Genomic DNA, 21,916 nt, shown 5'->3' with positions numbered 1-21,916 from the left:
TTTCCACGAGCCACCCATGTTACGCGTGTTATGAGAGCGAAGTCGAGGAGAGAGAGTAGAAAAAAAAAATACGGGGAGCGAGATATTTGTGCGCTTCTATACGGGAAAAAGATCACATTGAGAGGATTGGCGGAATCTTATATCTCATGCCGGCTTACGCACTAGATAATCCTCGGTAGGTAGCATGAGGGAGGTAGAAAATAATCCCTCATACCTATATTTCACATTTTGCGGAGGAGATTACTGGAAAGGAATCATCCTTTTTACAGTGATTTCCCTTCATATTTCTAATCGGTTATAAATAATAATTTTTCCTCAACCTGAGGGCTAGTTTTACTGGGTTAGGGCAGAGTTTCCCCCAACTAAGCTATCACTCATACACTGATTCAACCCGAATTTTTCATTTTATAGATGAAAGGGGAGTTTATTCAGGGCTTGGCCATGGGCATTTGAATATCACACAAACATGGTGAGGAATTTATTTTCCAAGCTCTGCCTCAGCACTCCGAGGACTATATTTTGAGAGGGTGCCCGAAGGTTTTCCGAGGGATTTGAGACCATAGACGCTTTGCTCATTACCCGTACGTTCTATCCATTTGGCTACCACGCTTCCTTAGTAAGCTATAGACACATGGATTTCACTAGTTAATGGTAGAGAGGCTAAATCATTTCCTTGGACGACAACGCACAGCGGTAATAAGGTCCCTCACTCAGACCTGCAATAATTATTAAAGTATTCTACCGATTAAGGTAGGTTTCAATGGAAAACTTGAGAAGAATTCCATCTGGGATCCTCCCTCCCCATTAACCATTTCCCTCTTCAATTCATAGTAAGGCCTACTCCCTTCCAATTTATCTAAAAAAACCTGTGCTTTCCTTCCTCTATTCGTTTACCTAACATTTTACCCTCTTACACTCTTTTCAACATCTCATCCCCGCTAAATACTCGCAGGTTACTGCAGGTACTGTAGCATTACTGAAGGTTAATTGAGCCTGCAGTGATAATAAATAAATAAAAAATTCGGGAAACGGATTGGAAAGATAGGTTACCATTAAAGTTCCCTACCGATTAAGGTAGGTTTGCATGGAGTTTTTAAGATGTATTCTGGCAGACTCCCCGCCCTTCATCTCTTCCATTCATAACAGGACCCACTCCCATACATTCTATCTATTTCACACTTCCTTCCCTATCCTTCCCCCTTAGAGAAAATAACATTACCTGTCAGTCACCACTTCCGCATACTAATACATAAAGTTGGGGGCGCAGGATTTTCCTGAGATAAATCCCACCACGCCCGTTTTCGTTGCGGGTGCCACAAAGCCTTTAGCTATAATGGAACCTGCGGTCCTGCGATTCATTAAAAAAAAACCCTCTAACCACTAGACTACCATATTTATCTATTGCCCTGGTAGTGCGCAAAATCTACTGGAGAAGACCGATAGCCCAAGTCATTTGTGTCCATGAGGTAAAGAAATGTAGAGAGAAATCCAGTTGTCGTTTTTATTCTGCCCTTTGAGAAATCCATCTTTTCCTATATTTCCAAAATTCAATTGCTGAAAACAATATTCTCAGCTGAGCAAAAAAAGTAGCAAGAAGCTATGAAATCAACGTGAGGGTTCTTTTTTCTCTAAAACAAATCGGCATCATTTAAAATATGATTCAGAGATGAAGACCTTTCACAATTGAAAAAAATCAAGAGGACCGAATGGAAATCAGATCGGAGAAAAGAGAACATCAGACCGACGACCGAGTAATGGGATAACATTGAAAGCGGATTAAGGAAATAGCGAAAGGAGACACATTTAGAAGTTAGGAATAGAGGGCTTGAATGACAGACAGGTGTGACAGCAGGAGGATGCGAAGCAGAATTTTAGATTACACGATGGATACGAGAACTCAAAAGATGACGGAGAAAGACAAGAAAATATTCTGAATTTCTTGATTGACCGTTTTAACTTCTCCCTGATTCCGTGAAGGGAAAGATAATAAAATATTTTGCATAAGATTATTATAAACCAGAAAGTTAAAATACTTAAATTGAGTGATTGATAAACAATTAACACTCGGAAAATATCAATACATACAGAGAAAGCATAACGGCATTAAAAACCGTGTGCATACCCATTTTACTAAAAGTCAATTGAAATTTATGAAGAAAACAGTATTAATTTATCGAAACAACTATTGCTAAAAGGACGTATCAAATTGTGTTTTGATGCCTTTTGATGCCTATAAGTTGCGTTCAATTTATAAGGAAGTGATGCCAATTTTACGTCTGAGTGATATTAATTTTTAATTAAGGTGCTTAAATAATAAGCAACCATATTTCTTATAATCGGAATAATTACGAGTATTAGTATAAACCGGGAGATGTTAAGTATAGCAACAGACATATATGTAAAAAAAATAGGCAAAACAGGAAGCAACAAATATTGAAACAGCATAGATACGGAAAGGAACTTCAGGAATAGCTAGCAAGCTAGCTAGAATAGATAGCAAGCATTATGCCAAAGAAGTATACGGTAAGTAATAGTTATATATCGAAGAGACAGAAGCCCTTTAAATCATTAAAAAAATAATAAAAATAACGGAGAGTTGATCAATATGGCAATCATTCACTGGAGGTTACATCGTCATTAGATAGAGCGGTGGATCAAAGTATATATCATCATTTTCGGCTTGATTAGGGTATTTGGGGGCCAAGACATTCATACATCTTATCTGCAGTCCTAACCACCGTTTAGAGATCTGACTACATCACTTCATTGGAATTTGGTTATGAGATGCATATTGAAACCTTGAATTTAGCCATTACCTCCTCTTGGACACAAGCTTATTAGCTTACTTCCACCAAATTGAATGAAAAAGATTATGACAATGAAGAACGATAAGATTTTTTTGTGCAAGTGACTAAAACGCCTTCATATGAAGGTCGACTTACATGGAACATTTTTTGAATAACACCGTCTGTAATCCATCCCAAACTGAACTTCCCTCGTCTATTCCAAGTCAGGCCGATTCTCTTTCATCTAATTTTTAATTTTTGATTTTTGTACCCTCGCCCGCTTTCCTAATGTTCTTCCCTCCAACATGAGTTTTAGCATCTTAAACTTTTAATCTTTAAGTTTTTAAACCTCTTTCTCCGTCATAACTCCTCTAAAAGTTTCCTCTCCTCGCCCACCCCAGCACCTCGTCGTCAAAATGTCATAATTAGAATTCGAATTGTATTAAAACACAAGTTGCAAATGACTTTAATTACTCACCATTCACATTACTATTCGATTTGTATCAAATAAATATTGTTAAACGTTATCGTAGATTTAATAGGCCTCCATTCAAAATATTTCTCATTTAATTGCCTGATTTTTTCTATTTCCATTCAATTGCCGCCTAGGATTTATCGTCCTCCCGAAAAATTTTGACCCGATGATGACAATGCGAAGATTAATGTGCATCGTGCCTTTAACGGTAAACGGAGCCGATCGTCTTGAAGTACTACTGGAGCATTTTCCCAGACTCACGCCTTGCAAACCGTTGTCTAATTATATCGACGAACATAACTATAGCATGCCCAAATCTCCATAGCTTCCGGTCAAAGGGCTTTCGATGGGCTATTTATTATGCGATGAACCCAATCTTCCCTTTAGCATATCTCTCCGACAAGGGGTGCCACTTAAATGAGTGGCCAGCAGCTCTACAACACACATCCAAGTACCGAAACACGAACGGAACCGGGCTGCATTAATTAATCAGAATAGATTCGGCAACTGTCAGTTTTTTTCACCATTCCAACATTCACCTTCCGATATATTTATCGCTATTTTTTTCACTCCACCTTTGAAACATTCTTTAGCAAACCGTTATGTACAATTCAATTGAATATTTTATCCATGTTGCGTTTCTTAATGACCTGTCGGGATAAAAGGAAAAGATTTGGTTCACGGTAGTGGGATAAGAAATGAGGATTAGATACGAAGACGATGGACACACAGGAAGAGAAAGATGATACCAATTGAATTCGTACTGATTAGTTTTTTTTCAATTCACTGAAGAAAAAGAAGGACGTGAATGCTATAATCACGATGATATCATCACGAATACACAACAAGCCCTCCAAACGTATTAAGAAAAGATAAAACTTCTACCAAGCGTTCACGAATCTTCGCACACAATAGATGGCTTGGGCGATTACACAAAGGATATCATAACCTTTGGTAAGCCTCCATTCTTCTTCGTCCATGGATTTCCTCGGTAATTACGATCGATCAGCATGACCAGGTGATTGGCGATACAATTTAAATTCACAATCGTAGCTGAAGAGTCCTAGTTAGCGATTCCGTGAAAAAAATAAAGTTTGATTATTATTATTATAGTATTCTACCGATTAAGGTAGGTTTCCATGGAGTATTCGAGAAGCAATCTGGGAGCCTCCCTTTCCTTCCAGCACTGCCTTCTTTAATTCACTGTAAGGCCTACTCTCTTTCAATCTATCTAAAAAACCTATTCTTTTCCTTCCCCTCCCTCGTTTACCCAACATTCTACCCTCCAACACCATTTTCAGCATCCCCTCACCACTAAGCACTAACTCCATCCATACCTTCTGTCTCCTGCGCATCTCATCTAAAAGCTGCCTCTCCTCGCCAACCATGTCCAGCACTTCGTCGTTCCTTTTCCTCTCCGTCCATTTCACCCTCTCCATTCTTTTCCATACCCACATCTCAAATGCCTCCAATCTTCTCTCGTCTTCTTTCCTCAGTGTCCACGTTTCCGCACCGTAGAGAGCTACACTCCAAATCAAACTCTTCACCAGCCTTTTCTTTAAACTCTTACACAAAATCAGTACAAAAAGTACGTCCACAGGCAATATGTAACTGACCTTTCTGTTCTCTATGAGCGATGATCATAACTAGGCTTAATTAACACATAAATTAAGTAACTGGTTTAAAAATATCTGTTTAACATACACATAAAGGATTTATGAAATTTAAAAAATCACTTACCGTCGGATATTACCGATTCAGTACGTACAAAAATCAACAATCAACTTCAGCCTACAAATCACATAGCAGAAGCGAGCCCAATTCTTTCAACACTGCAGTAGACACACTTCATATTACATTGTTAATACTGTTCTTTGATCTTTTAAATCCGATACTAACCCTTGATACTACGGTAACTAAAAAATTAGTATACTGCATATACTGACGATAGGTGTGAATATATTCCTACCTGAAAGTTTACTGACAGAGCTAACCATTGCAACCATTTGACCGAGAGGCGTATTCATCCCTCCCATATTGATAATTCCTGCTGTCAAGTGACCGTTAAAATTTGTCATTCATATCATGGATGCTCTTTTAGAATAAATATCCTGTTCCAAGCCACTATCAATTCCCACTGAGAAACGAAGAAAATGCCATTTGAATGTAAATTCTCAATTATGCTGTTCTCAGCACTACGCATCGACTGACGATAGGAAAAATTTGTACCTAACATTGTGCCATTAATATCTATTTTTGTGTTTTAGTTCCTCCTTATGATGACACAGAATTTGAAATGAATCTAAACGATTTTGGAGGCAGCAAATACTATTTTTTTTGCAATTTCCCCACTAGGGGATCGTACATAAAATATGACTTTTCATTCTATGTTTTCAGGAAGTATTAGGTACTTGAAAATAATTTTTTTCACTGGCTCATGTACCGATGCTGCTCATGGTAATGAGAAAATGTTGATTATGACTAGAATACGCATGTCGTTTTGACGGAAAATAATATGAATGTCACTTCACCACGGGAAATTGTGATTTAAATAAAACTTCAATATACTAAATTAGTAAATGTAATTGAAACAATACAACTTTAAGTTAGTAACATGATAGTGACTGCATGGCAGGCACGCCGACTTACAAAAAATATTGGGGGGGCCCAAACCGGGGATCTTTCCCCGGGAAATTTTATAAGTAGTGAATTGTTACTCTTTTATGCACTTTATAAGAGTCATATGATCAAAGTTAGAACCATGATAACTCTAATCTCGATATCTGGACACTCCGGGGAAAATCGACAAGCCTGACACTTTTTTCCTCACACCCATAACGAATTATTGGGGGGGCTCGGGCCCCCTCAAGCCCCATGGAGTCGGCGCCACTGCTGCATGGCCAGTTCATGAATCTTGAAACTGTTCGTGTTCAAAAATATGAATGTTGAATTTTCTACCAACGTATCCTTAATTGGCTATTATGGATCCCTTGTATGAAAGCAAGTCTTTTTTTACTTAAATAAGCGATGGATATTTATCTGGAAATGTATATCACAGATAAATACTCCTTAATAAAGCATGGTGAATAGAACTCTCGATTATTTTCTTGCTGTCAGCCATCTCAAATACTATTCATATATTGACTGGATCTTGCGCAGCCTCTCTCGAAGGGAGCAACAATGGGATGACCTCGAGCACTTCCCGATGCACCAATCGATTCGAAGGTCATCTCTTCGGAAAGTGCTTCAACCGCCCTCGCAGCCACGCATTCAAATCTCCATTCGGCAGCGGAGGGCGGTCGCTTGGGACTCGCAACGTTATATGCAATCGCACACTTCACTCCACTATACTAGTCGATAAATAAATGCTGCAATATAAAATAAAAACAACATCAGACTTAAAGCCCTGAGGATGGACAAATATAATGTCCGAAACGTTGGCAAAGTTTGGAAAAAATAAATAATATTTACAATTGACCCACATCTCGTGATCTAAAAAAAATATATACATAATTTTTATCTTAAAAATGGGACAATTTCACTAAGGGTAGGTAATGACAAATATTAAAAAATAGCAGTGACTATTTAATGATCAAATTTCAGACCGCATCATATCGGATATTGTGATTCGTTTGTTGAACTGTGTCTTGGGTTGAATTTTATCGTCTTCACTAGGGATTACACTCAGCAGAAGTTGCAGACACGATATTAATTGATGGAATAAGACCAATTCGAAGATTAAAATGAAATGAAGGCTTTTCAATCAATTTTGATTAAATTTGAGCTGAAAAAATACTCATTGCAAATTTCATAATTCTCCACAGTGGTGGAACCCTGGTTATGCATCGGTTTCTGAGAAATTCAAACAGCTTCATTCCTCATCTTCACCATGAAATTCATGATAAGACTATCGCTGGTGATATAAAAATATCTAACGACTACAGTAGTTTTCCTGATTTTCTAGAATTTTGGGACTTTATATTGGCAGCAATTTTGATACCATTTTAAGGTTGGTAGCGTCAGTTAAGATTTTAAAGCTGCACAGAAAATTTTTCAGACCGGACTACCTTTCATAAAACTAGCAAATAAAACGATATATTGAATAACAGCTATACTAATTTTGAAGAATTTTGGAATTTCATGTTACTATCAGTTTTGATACCGTGACGGAGTTGGTGACATTAGTTAGGATTTTATCACGGCTCAGTAAGGTTTTCAGACCGGACTACCTTTCCCATAACCTGCAAAAGAAAACGATGTACCAAGTGAAAATTCCCATTCGCGAAACTGAGGAATTTTGTAATTTCATGTTTTTATACCTTGTCAGAGTTGGTGACGTTAGTTCGGATTTTATCGCGGCTCAGAAAGGTTTTCAGACCGAACTACCTTTCGAAGAACCTGCAAATAAAACGATGTAGTGAATAATAGCTATCCTAATTTTGAGGATTTTTGGAATTTCATGTTACTATCAGTTTTGATACCGTGACGGAGTTGGTGACATTAGCTAGGATTTTATCACGGCTCAAGAAAGGTTTTCACACCGGACTGACTACGTTTCGCATAACCTGCAAAAGGAAACGATGTACTTACTGAAAATTCCCACTCGCAAAACTTTAGGATCCCCGCTCATGGCAATAAAATAGTCGCGTCGCGTCAACTGCGTAAGGCCTCCATTAGTGAAAGCAAAGAAACATGTTTAGCCAACTCTTCCTTACCTTATCGTCGCATCCTTGTCGGCGTAAGACGCAGATCCATTGGGCTGCCGGTCCAGCGTGTGCACCCTCCCCCTCGCCTCGGCGGCTGGCGTCCTCCCAGCCGCGAGGCCCGGGTTTGAGCCCACGGCCCCAGCGTCTTCCCTCTCGTTGAACGAGTGCCGCCGCTTGTCCTTGGACTTCTTCTTTCCCGACCCAACGCTGCCCTTGCCGAAGCTCCGGTACGAGGAGGAGCGAGCCGCCGTCGGCGTTGCCCCCGGAGGCGGCTGGGGGCCGGGGGACGCTTTGGGGGCGGCACGTTGGTCACCGCGACCTCCGCCCCCGCCGCCGCCGCCGGGGCGCAGTTCCCGCAGCCACCGCCCTATGGCGCCCCCGTGGTGGCTGCCCGAGCTCACGTTGCTGGCGGTGTGCTGGTGACTGCCGCCTGATTCACTTGCGACCGCATCCCTGTGGGAAAGACGAAACAAATTCATTAAAGTAAAATTTCTTTGTACATTTACATAATTTCAATTTTTGGGCACCATATTTCCTTTATTTTTGTGTGCATCAGTTTTGTATTTTTTTGTTTTTTGCACTCCAGCAGTTGGGTGTGATTGTAAAAAATAAGAGCTAGCTAGTAATACACAAATATGTATCAGGCAAATTAAAAATTAAATCATCTTAATAACCTGATTGTTTTAATCGCATGAATCTCATTCAGGTACTGCACTGTGCTGCATAATATTATGACAGGTCTAAACTTTAGTAAGGAGAAAGACCGCATTACTGACAAAACTTTTAAGAACGCATGATTCTGACGGAGAGACATAAAATGTGATGCAGTAGTGGACCCGATAGCAGAGATCAAGATAGCTTGAAATTTCGTTTTACTATTATTAAAGTATTCTACCGATTAAGGTAGGTTTCCATGGAGTAGGTACCTAAGAAGAATTCTGGGAGGCTCCATTTCAATCAAGCACTTCCCTCTTCTAATTACCAAAATTCCTCGAATTCATTCATTCTAAACAATTCATTCCTCGGATTTGAAAATATATGGTAAAAATAGGAACGGAAAAGAAAGACCTCAAATGAAATATATTGAACAAGTAAATAAGGCTGTGAACGAGAAGAAATACGAAGGTATAAAAAAATTAGCTGAAAATAAAATTGAGTGGAGGACAGCGTCAAAATATTCTTAGGATTGTGGACGAGTGATAATGATGATGATCATAGGCGGATTTAGGGAGGGGGAACAAGAGATTGTGCCCTACCCCCCAGAGACGCGTAAAGAAAGAGACAAGATTTTTAATGCCGTTATCATTGTGTCCGTTTTGTTTTGTGCATTACGGAGCCCCAATAATTTAATTTAATATTAAAATAAAGAGAATGTTTCGTATACTTAGCAATTGTTGTTGGTTGTTTTTAATGTCAAATATGAGAAGACCGCTTGCCTGTCAGGCCCTTGTGCCCGCTCAGAAAAATATCCTGTATCGGCCCTTGATGATGATGGTAACAAGCATATGGTCAGGTAAGAAACATCATAACAGGTCATTCCCCGGAAGAAGACATGAAATTGTGTGTCGCCCCAACTTCTCCAGGCTACAATAAAAAAATCTCCGCAAACCCTAATGGATAAAGATACGCCATCTGACCCCGACTGGTTACTGCATTGATTATGAAAGCAATCCAAGCTAAAATGTTAACATTACCAGCTAATGAGAAGTTACGGTTGCCTTTCCTGAGAACGAAAACTTGATGAAACGGTGACTAAGGGAACGGCGACCTTTCTATCCTTTTGAAAAGGGCCGCACAAACAGAAGTGGGAAGAAATCGCACGCATAGTGAACCTCCTTGGCACAGTTTTCATGAGTGTGAAATGCGAGCGTTACGGGCGAGGCGAAACAAAAGCACATCTCGCTGCGCACCGCATCCTTCTCATCCCCTGAGATATCTCTTTATGAACAGCGGCTCCTTTGAAATGAGTGTGTGCACCGCAAGGGCTCGCGCGTAAGTAATATACACCGCAGTAACCGCACATGTAAGTATAGCTTGGGTCTTGACTCTTTAATTAATCAATATTAAATATGGCGATACGAATATTACATTATAGGATTCTTAATACCACCGCTAGAATTGTTGTCCCTCCTCACGCATTAAAATTACCAATGATGAAGTTGTTTCGGGTTTCCCACCGGGTGAGGTTCTCCATCTCTGCCGACGTTTAGATGGCCGTATCAAGCCCTGATGACGATGAACGTCAGGGCTTGATACGGCCATCTAAACGTCGGCAGAGATGGAGAACCTCACCCGGTGGGAAACCCGAAACAACTTCAACATCATCATACGCTGGTAAAACCTCAGACCTTTCTTCCTTAAAATTCCTTTCAAAAGCGCCACTCGCGGCACTATCAGTTATCTATATCCACTTTTCACAAGGAAATTTAAGGCAGAAACTTTCTACTTGAGCCAATAAATAATATATAATCGACACATTTAACGCATGCGAAACGATTGTCAACTAAAAAAGACCACATATCATACGGTTATTGGCGAATTCGCACTGAACGAGATACAGCTGCCTAGTAGCGCCGCCGAATAAGATGCGCGCGAAACGGCAACAGATATAAGCATCGCGTTCGTGAGCCTAATTTCATGGAGTCCCCTTGCATGGCGAGAAATATATCCCAACTATTGGGTATCTCATCCCAGATATCCCAACCAATTCCCCCCGAATTGTACTTCAAAGCAGGAATGGCAGGTGAAACGAAACAAAATATTTTTGTATTACAGACATCCTGTAAGCGACTGGAAGTTCGACATTTTTAAATAAAATATGATAGATGGTACAAGACTCTATGCTGGTACAATACTGGTAAATGGCTCTGGAATAATAAATCCTGTACCATATGATGGCTCTGTGAGACGAAACGCGTTGTCCGCATTAAAATATTGTGGAAAAGTGCATCTTTTATTTAAAAAAGAAAATAAATCACTGCCCGCTTTTTGCATCGCATCTCCGTTCCAGACGCCATTTTAACAGCTCCGTGTAGCGCGGTCACCAATCCGAAGTAAATGCAACTATGCGAAGAGTTGCAAATTGCAAGTTTTTTAAAACCAAATTCAGCTGCGAAAAAAATGTGTTGCATTACTTATTGAACTCCCTTCGTAAATGGGTATCAACCGTGACCAGCTACAATGGGACTATCAAGTAACTATATATCCTTAGGATTTGGGTCGGTTTAAAATTTTCCTTTTCCGAAGCAAAAGTAATCTAACTTTGAAACAGTTATAAACCATACTCTGGTACAATCCAAGTTGCGTTATGGATTTAAAAACTGGAGAGGAGCATATAAAAATTAATTAAAGCCTGCTGTAAATCTACAAAAAAAAGGTAAAACTGATGAATCCCTGGAGATGGTGGGCGAGTTGCTCACCGGAACGTCGGAAGGAGATATGGAGGACCTCACCCGGTGCGAAAACCGAGAAAAATTTACTGAAATTGTTCGCCGGGGGAAAAAAAATATTGTACATATACCTTGTTAGAACCCACACTTTACCTCCACTACAGCATATTTATGTATTTGAGGTTATGAGCTTTTACATAATGAGTTCAAACGCAGCAACTGTATCCTCTAGTGCTGTTTCTTACTTTTGTCATTAGATAGGTAGACTTTTTATTTACCATACTCTTGTACAATCCAAGTTGAGTTATGGATTTAAATTTTGGAGAGGAGCATATAACAATACCTGCTGTAATTCTACAAAAAAGAATCGTTTGAAGTATGTTGTTAAAAACAGGTCTAAACATACATATACCTTGCTTGAAACCCACAATTTACTTCCACGAGAGCATATTTATGTATGTGAGGTTATGAAACCTTTATATAAAGAGTGAAAACACACCAACAGTATCTTCAACTGCAGTTTCTCACTTTGCCATTAAATAGGTAGACTTGTCATTCATGTGTGTGAATCTACTGCTGGCATCAGGATAGAGCCTACTTGCAGAAATATTTAATAATATTAATAATAATAACAATACGTTTATCAATGTTGGTGGTGGTTTTCGGGAATTGCTGCATAGGTAACATTTTCACACTCAACGTTTCACTCATCCTACTGGGAGCGTTATCAAGAGAAATAATAAACAAATAGGATAATAGGAGTTTCTCTTGATAACGCTCCCAGTAGGATGAGTGAAACGTTGAGTGTGAAAATGTTACCTATGCAGCAATTCCCGAAAACCACCACCAACATTGATAAAAGAAGCTGTGATAATCTTCATACGAAAAAACAATACGTTTAATTGAAGAGAGGGTTGTCATTTAAAAACGTATCATTAATTAAGCCTAATTTGACTCCCTTTTAGCGATTCTTTGTCTAAATGGGCCCAAAAAATTTATAATTGGCTACAATAAAAAAATAAAAAAGTAAAAAAAATTGCAAGAAATCCTAAATTCAGCCAAGTAATGGATACTGACTAATATTTCAAGGTTTTACTGCTGTTTACTGATTTCTTCTTCTTTCCTGTTAACCACCTTGAATAATATTTTGATTTTCAGTATATGATTTCAATGAGGTTAATTTCTGACTTCATTGAATGATATGGACCGATATCGACTGAATTGATTACTTTTTTTATTGAGGTTTCCGTTTGAAGCAAAAAAGCTTTCACTATTATTTCATTGTCGTCTACATTTAATTTTTTTTGTATTTTGTGTGAGAAATAAAATTTGTTTACTATTACAAGAATTCATTTGATTATTATAGTGAAATACGTACGCAATTGGCGGTATATTATTTACAAAATTTTTCAGCGCTTTCCACTACCTTTGATTTGTCCCCGTTAAGCACTTACCTATTCTGTAAAGCAACCCTCTTTGAACCCCATTCCGTACGCCCATACAGCTCTGGTTATACACCTATCCCTCCATCAGCACCGCTCACCCATAATTCTTCCTCCTATAATGACCTCCTACATCCATTAGTCTCTTAATTACCGTCTCCATCCACCTACTCCGTTCGCCTACTCACTTCCTGCGTTGATTTCTTTTCCGCTTCAACTCTTTTTGGGTAGTTATTTTTCAGTCATCATCTCTGATCTCTCCTCCCACATCCTAATCACTACAAATCTATTGTCTTCCTGTCCCTCAAGGTCTGAGTCCAGGTAAAAGGTGACGCAAAGATTCATTCCAGATCAAACCGCAACTAAGCACTTATTTCAAAACATGTTATAATATTTCCTGGAGTTTAGGTCAATTTTATGAAAACAAGTTATGCACATCGTATGCTGAAGTAAAAGATGCATTGAATTCATTTCATATGCTTACGTCGAACTCATGAACAGTTTCCATTCCCGATGGAAAAATGCAAAACTTCTAGGCCGTAAACCAAGTATAGCGCGTAACCTTATCAAAAAACTTAAAGCGAAGAATAGTTAAGTATTTTCTCAGTTATATCACTCGCGAGGGCCGTATGCTCAATCACATTGAAGCTAAAATACGCAGAAAATATACTTAAAACAGGATTCACTAGTCCACGTTTTTTAATTTCATTTTCTTACACATAATTTTTATTCCGATTAGCACATATGATATTTTTCCACTAAATACGAAAAGACTATTTATTCTTATTGCCAATCGCTTAACTTCCTTCCTTTGATTAATGACTTCGGCATCCCTTAGTCGGTCATTACTTGCTAAACCTACCCATTTTCGTAACTCTTTGACGATTTTTTTTTCTCTTCTCAGTCAGCGTGCTTAGGGTCCTAGTCCCTTGTACTTTCTTTAAACCTAACCAATTCATTGTCTCTTATGTTCACACAGTGGCGTAGCCACGGGGGGGAGGGTTTTCCAGATTATAACCCCCCCCCCCCTCCTTGAGCATTTAAATCTTTTACTTCATCCAATATATATACTTTATTTTGATAAATACTCGTACAAAATTATGGTTTTTGAGCGTTAAAAATCACGTTTTCAGTACCAAAATTCCCAAAGTTTTGAGGAAGACCCCCGTACCCCCTTTGATTTGGGTGTTTTTCATATACCTTGGAAGGGCCTTCAAATCTCCAGTAAACCATCCCCCATTTCAAAATCCTGGCTACGCCACTGTGTTCACATGCTAAATACCTACTACTCATATCCTCATTCTAAGGATATGAAAAATAAAAATAGACTCATCAGATTATGGACCTCTTCGTCAGTATTATGCGGGCAAATGATATGTGCCTTCTTGCCTACTTCTTTCAAATTAAAATTAAGGAAATTATAAAAGAACTAAAAATCCATTAACGCTGAATAAAAACTTTTGAAGGTAATAATTTAATACCGAAGTCTTCAATAGGGGAGATTTCCTCCGTAAAAATCTTCACCAATTCACTGCTGACGAGAAATGAAGGAATAAATAAGAGGCGGTCAGAATAGGGCCGGCAGGATCTCAATATGGTAAAAGGGAAAATTATGGAATGATGGCGTAGAAAATCGCACAGCGGTAGGAAGATTGAGATGCAGCAAATATGACTCGCGAATGTTCACAATGGAAAAGAGGGGGTGAACGCTGGATTGTCAAAGAAAGGAGCAAGGAGGAATACCAAGGTGGCACGGAAAAAATTCTGTGGACGATTAACAATAATTAATTGGCACAATAATATCAGGTTACTTTTGCCAGACAGCCAAGCTCATGCAACGTTGATGATAATACCGTGGCTTATGGATTAGATCATATGGACTTAAAACCTACGACCGATAGGAAGAGCTGGTTCACGAGGTCCTTCGGCTAAGGTCGGATGGGAGGCTCAAAATAAAATTAAATCTGCATCTACATACCACCCCGCAAGCCGACTAAAAAGGCGTGTGGTAGGGGGTGTTAGGACACTAGCGTTCACGTCTGAGTAAAAAAAAGCATATGCTCAAAGAAATTTACGACTAGCATTTATTGAAGTCCTTTATGATTCAGGGGAAAACGTATTACATATCTATCCGTTCGGAAAAATATCTCTCAGTTTATCGCTTCTGTCGGACCTGGATATATTGTGCGGCTTTAAGATGATGTTCTCCGTGTCGCTACTAAAGATATTCTCAATTGTTCAAGCAATCTAGGTGTAGCGCCCAGCCTCCGAGTCTCTAGCAACTCTCAGCCAAATTCGCTCAACTTTTCTTTCGCTGATTGGTTTCCTAATTCGCTTTAGCTTTAGGTCCGGTAGAGAAAACATTTTATCTCCTGATGCAAAACTAACAGCAGTATTATTGATAAAAATATTTTACAGGATATTGTTTACATTTGCGCTATAAAATTTCGATGCGCCTTTACGCTAAGGACTAAATTTGTATTAAAATGAATTAAATTACAATATTTTACGCTTTCAAAAACAAAATCATCAACTATATCATTGAAAATAATTGAAACTTTATCTTACCCTACTTACCTACTCACTGAAACGAGTAAGCGTATAAAATTAGGAAACGTATTTAGAATTTACCGCCTGAACAATTCCGCGGTCGGAGAAAGTTTATGGGAAATGGCGTTTTGTAAGCATTACCACAGAAGTAAAACGGAACGTTTATAAGTTAGTTGTGATCAAGATTAAATGCGCTGCCAGTTGTACATATTGGAAAAAAACTATGAACTCGCAGCCATGATTTTCAATGGAATTTCAACGTTGAAACTTTCGCGGATCATTACGGCTGTTGATAGATTTTTTGGGTGTGCCCCGCGTACTTATTCGATACCTCCACTGCAAAAACGCTCAACAATCCCCCACCGAATCAAATCCGCTCATCTAGTAGCCCAACAATACAAATCCGCTAAGCTGACAGAATCCAAAGTTTGGAGAATAGAAGGTGAGCGTTTATGCCCCGGCTACTACCAGCTGAGCGGATTCGTACTGGGAGCTTTCAATTCAGGGACCCACGCGTGGACTAGTGTCAACCCACGGAAGCTGTTTATAACTCTCCAATTCCTAGGCGTAATCGTTTGTTGACTTGTGTCACAACAGTCGGCGTCGCACATAGAATGGAACACGAAAACCGCGACGCAAGTCGACTTGTGTCGACGTGTGTCGTTGAATGGAAAGCACCCATTGTTGGGCAACTAGATGAGCGGATTTCATTTGCTGGGCGATTGTTGAGCGATTTTGCAGTGGAGATTTCGTATTGGGTTTGTTTCCCTACGTATCGTGGCCGTAGCTGGTCACTTTTTGCGAGAGAAGATAAATCGAAGCGTAGGCTTTCGCAGCGACATTCATTAGTATCGGAGGCTTTTGGGAGCAACTGCATATAACGCTCTGCCAAGCGTGCTTTCGTGACAACTGCAGGACTTATCATCAGACGATGAATGATGCGCACTGATGATGCGTTAGCCTCATGATGCATCCTGCAATGGACGCAAAAGCTCACTTAACAAAGCAAAATACGCAAGTGCTCCTAAAATCATCCGCTACTACGGAAGATACATCGGTTTCTCGGCACAGCGATTCCCTCAGAAATAGTTACCAGCAACGGCCAATGCCTCGTTCAGATTACGATTGTCCGAGCGATCGTCCTAACGATAGTTGGCCGAACTAGCAGTATGAATGCATGCCCTAACAATAGTTACCGTAGTTCCGAACGTTGCAACTTTACGATGGTTAGGCGCTGGGTGACCGGAAAAGGAAGCGACAAGAGAAGGACGAAAAGTTCGTGAAGCTCCCTTCGATCAATTTTTTCATGGATTTGTCCAAACAAGGAATAATATAGGCGAAAGAAAAATTATTCGTTAATAACACGTTAAACACAGTATTATGTTGACCATGCATACCTCAACAGCTTTGCCAACCGTCAATTTCTCGTTCACTTCAGATGTCAGCACTAGAGGGCAGCACAGATTTTAACCATCGTTGTGTGAATGCACGATTGTTCCTACGATTGCTGGAACAACCGTAATCTGAACGATGCACAAGACACGTCGGGCAACAAATACGCGAGAAACACCCGAAAAAAATATCAATCAACAAAGAATTTCAAGATTTAGGAATTTTTTAATGAATGCATAGAAACAGTGGGAAGATTGCTCGTGATGATTTATTTGCTTTGCTTTCGCATCGGCCATTCCGAGAATTCCTAAATGCGTCTTCCTAATTTATTTCATTCACTCTGGCCGACTCACGACCTCGAGGCAACCGTGCTGGAATAGCTCGGTCACGGAAGTTACGAGAGCGCACCGCGATCCCAGCAGAGGGTCCACACACATTAGCGGAATTGAAATTGCTCACGTATCGGATGAAGAGGCCAAGGAACGCAGAATGAGTGGATGATGCGGGGGTGGGTTACTGAGGGACCCGCTCGCGTTACTGAGGAACGATTCTCAGACTCGGTACATCGGTACTCTCAACATAAATAAAAAATCAGCGAAAAAAACAACGAAATTTTACCTTTAAAAGTCTAAAACTCTGCGACGATTACAAAGAAATTACTCCGTACTGGATACCATCTGCTACTCTTATGTAAACTAACTGCACAAGGGCTTACCCAGGATCAAAACTAGGGGGGGGGGGCGGGGCAAGCCATGGTTGCTCAAGTTGAGATTTAAGCATGAGAAAGGTGAATGAAATCAACATTTTAAGGAAACTGTAACAGCTCTTTATTAGTTTTTAAATTTATTTGCTTGAAAACATATCATTTTCCTTAAAGACATTTGCGATTTTCGCTTCTAGGGGGGGAGGGGGCAGCTGCCCCCCCTCCCCCTCGCTGGGTACGCCCATGTAACTGCATACTGCCGCATATGTATTGAAATTGAGTTGCTCCTAAGCTGTCTAGATACCTTTTCGGGAGGTTATTCGTCTACTCCATTAGTATACCCATGATTTTTCCCCTTATGTGCCTTCTTTAATAATTCACGATTAGAGTTTTAAAAAAGTATCAATTCACACGGAAAAAATGAGTAAATTTATAATGATTGTTATCGAATGGCACAAAAAATAAATAATTTCAATGAAGATAAGAATACCCTCCGAATGAATTACACAGAAGGTAAAGGTAAGTAGGTAGGTGTACTGCCGTAAAAAAATGGTATTGCAGATTTATTACATCCATTATCCAGTTAAAGTTTCATGAAACTTTTAAGGAGGATAAACGAATCCCTTAAAATTTCAGGAGAAAGATATCGATAATCTGATCTCGCCTAGAAGTATCGATAAACATCGAGATTGGTTTGGTTACACATTCCTCTCTCCCACACGCCCCCGCAGGAGAAAATATGGAGAGGGTTAACCCCATTGGAGAGGATGTTCACCGACCAACCTGCCTCTTCACGTCCCCTCAGGGGGGGGGATCAAACACCCCCCGAGCCAATGCCCCCCCCCCATTTGTTATTGTGTGTGGCCAACGGGACGGCGTGTTAATGCTGGAACCATTCTCATCTTTTCCTTCCGCCTCCTCTTCCTTGAGCCTAGCGAAAGTGGAGACGGGACACAATAACCGTTGGAACGGTAATGAGATACGCTCCGCGGGGAAATAAGAAGGAGGAGGAGGGGATGAGGAGAGGACGATGATGATGGCGAACCGAGAAATTGGAGGAAGTGAAGGGACTCTGGCGAAAATGGTGAATGCGGGAGTGGAATGAGAATGGGATGCAAGGATGACATCAGAAGTAACGTGTTTCGGATCACTTAAGAGCAAAAGCACGTTAGTTCATTTCAAGGTAAGTTTAATTCGGTTAAGGCAACTAAGAAAAGCGGACGAGAATGTCACAAAGTAAAAGTTCAGAACAGAAATGCTTTAGTAACAGGACAGTACGAGAGAGAGAGGGAACGAGCGCTCAGAGAGGTTACTTGGTAGGTGCGCAATCAAGTAGCACAGTAGTCAGAATTTCCCTATCGGCAAGTGCTGGGACTAAAATTCACGCCAGTCGCACCTTTGAAACAAAAATTCTCAACATAACGAGTAGAAAAGGAACTTTACGGCTAACCGGATTTTGTATTTTAATGATTAACATTTATTTCTGCCTCTTTACCATTATAGTCAACAACATCTACGTCTATTTTATTAATTTTATTTTATGCATTTAAGGAGTTGGTCACATACAGTATTTCTGCCAATTTATAGTGACGCAGAATCAAACATGAAATTTTAACATAAAAAAATTTGAACAAAGAGTACAGTTTGTACATGAAAGAGGAACAGAGGCTTTCAAAGCATATAAATTTTCGGGAATTCTAATCGAATTTGCTAATTGTTCTCTGGTCATGTACTAAACCCAGAAAAAAAGGATTTCCACACCTTTTACCGCAAATTTAGTATTATAATGATTAAAAATTATTTCTACTTCTCTATTTTTATTGCCAAGAACCCGTGCGTCCCTGATTATTCCTAGTCAAGAAAGTCATTATAATTTAGAAATTACTTACAACATGATAAGTATCAGTGGATCCCACCAATTCCGGTTCCCCTACAATCATTAATTATGACGTGAAGTGCCTATTACCATAGAAAATATTTTTATTTCTGATATTGAAATTTTTAATTTTTTTCACAAATTGAAAACAATACCGAATTTCATTATTTGCGATGATGAATAGAAATCCAAGAAAAAAGAATTTAATTTTTATTATTCCGAAAATCGAATTGAATGAATTATTATGGCCATAAATGTAAACTGGCCATAAAATATTTCACTACTCAATATGATTGTTTTATGCTATAAGATATTAAAGACTTTCCACAAGGCGCAATCGCAAGGCGAAACTATGAACGAAACATCAACTCCCGTGAGTAGCAGTGAAGAGAGTGAAAGGCCGTGCTCGTTTGTAAAATGTAATACTTCTTTAATTGGTCGAAAAATTAACTAAATGAAACTTCATGAAATTAACTTTAAATCGCTCTTGAATGCAACGATATCATTCCAGTGTGAACTCAATAATTCCTAAGGCACGCGATGATATGAATACGAATAGCAAAGAGCAAGGTCCGAAATTCCAGTTTGATTTACTTTTTCAAATAATGTGTATTATAAAATTCTTTAAAAAATCAAATCAGATGAGCTTACACTTATCAAACCAGCTACATGAGGTGACCAGAATCGGAAAGAATTATTTCATGCCCGTAAAAAATGCAAAGTACTTATACACAGGAGCATCATTCGATCGTTTAAGTCTCTTTCTCATACAAAGACAGGGAAGAATCATCATGGACCTATGTGAATGCAACTTAAAATGAAAATTTTCGACTTCGCAGCATATTTACTCCATTCCTACCTTTCCGCGAAAGAAAATTAGTTCTAATTTCATCAATATAACTGAGTTTTCGCTGTTAGTTTTCATAATGAGAGTGAAAATTTTATTTAAATTAATTTAATAGCTCAAGGAGAAGAAGAGGTCTCAGGCTTGGAATTCAAAATGTTTATTGCTCTCATTCACTAATAGTTTCCCAGTTTTCCAATTAAATTAATTGGCTTAATAATGAAGCCATTTTGCCTCCTTGTCGGCTTCAGCTATCGGGTGCAGCTGATCACTTCTGTATCAGAAGTTCTGATACATGGGTACTGTTAAGACCTAACTGCCTAATGTGCGGACCAAAATTATTTCCTACTCGACTTGCGGCCAACCATCTTTCCTAAAACTAAAGATTTGTTCGCAGAGAACAGCTTTGAAGCTATATATTCGTCAAGACAATAATATCGCCAATTTCTCCATGAAAATATTGGCGTCCTGACTTCTTGTCATACAAATTAAACGAATGTCATATGGATGCAGCTGGCTAATATTTTACATCCAGCTTGATTGAAAGTTTTTCTATGACTGCAACATTTAAATCGTATATAATACACAAACTTACCCTATCCATCATCGAAACATATGTTTCACGGATGACACTCTTCGATGCTCTTCTATTAGGCTACCTGCTATACACATTATTAAATGAAACGTTACTTGATTACGCACATTATTTTCACCGTTCTAACGCCTATCTGCACCTATTTCATAAAAATTATGCCACTATTTTGACTTCAAATGCAGCAAAATAGCAGTCAACTGTACAAGAAGACAGGTGAGCTTTCTTTATTTCATTTCCATCGAAGATTCTATGACATATGACACCGAGTATCACTTTTTGGAAAGAAACGGCAGTTATAATCCAATTTCAATCAATATTTATTTGACGTACGGCTAAGGGTTGCTATGAGAAGGTGAAGAATTATACTGAATTCGAAGTGATTTTACGAGATATTGAAGAGACAAGAAACCTAAATATCTGCAGGGCAGTCGAAAGTGAAAAATAAAGAGATAATATTTTTGGATTTTTCGCGACAGTCACGTTTACTAAGTCTCTAGATTGACCCCTTCTCATCCGGCAATACACCCTACATATATAGCCGCAACTGTGGAGACACCGCTCATTTATCTTGGGACAGTGCAACGCAAAACCTGAGCAAAAAATTAATGTCTCGTTCACATTACGATTGTTCCAGCGATTGTCGGAACTATCGTGCATTCACACGATGATGGTTAAAATCTGTGCAGCCCTGTAGTGCTGACATCTCAAGTGAAAGAGAAATTGACGGTTAGCAAAGCAGTTGAGGTATGCAGGGACAAGATGTGTTCAATAATTTTTCTTTCGCTCATATTATTCCTTGTTTGGACAAATCCATGAAAAAAATAGAGCTTCACGAACTATTCGTCTTTCTCTTGTCGCTTCCTTTTTCGGTCTCCCAGCGCCTAACCATCGTAAAGTGGCAACGTTCGGAACTACGATAACTATTGTCAGGACATGTATTCACACTGTTATAAAAATATAGTTCGGCCAAGTATCGTTATCGCCAAGTATAGTTTATAGTTCGGCCAAGTATCGTTTGGATGATTGATCGGACAATCGTAATGTGAACGAGGCATAAGGTCCGTCCCCCCTCGCTGTTTCCGAATCGAAAAGTTTGGTGAAGGCGAGGAATTTGGCGACGCAGACTGAGGTGGACCACTCAACAATCCCCTCCCATAA

This window comes from Ischnura elegans, chromosome 5 (genome assembly GCF_921293095.1).
Source record: "Ischnura elegans chromosome 5, ioIscEleg1.1, whole genome shotgun sequence".
Lineage (NCBI taxonomy): Eukaryota > Metazoa > Arthropoda > Insecta > Odonata > Coenagrionidae > Ischnura > Ischnura elegans.
Note: the sequence above shows the minus strand (reverse complement) of the source record.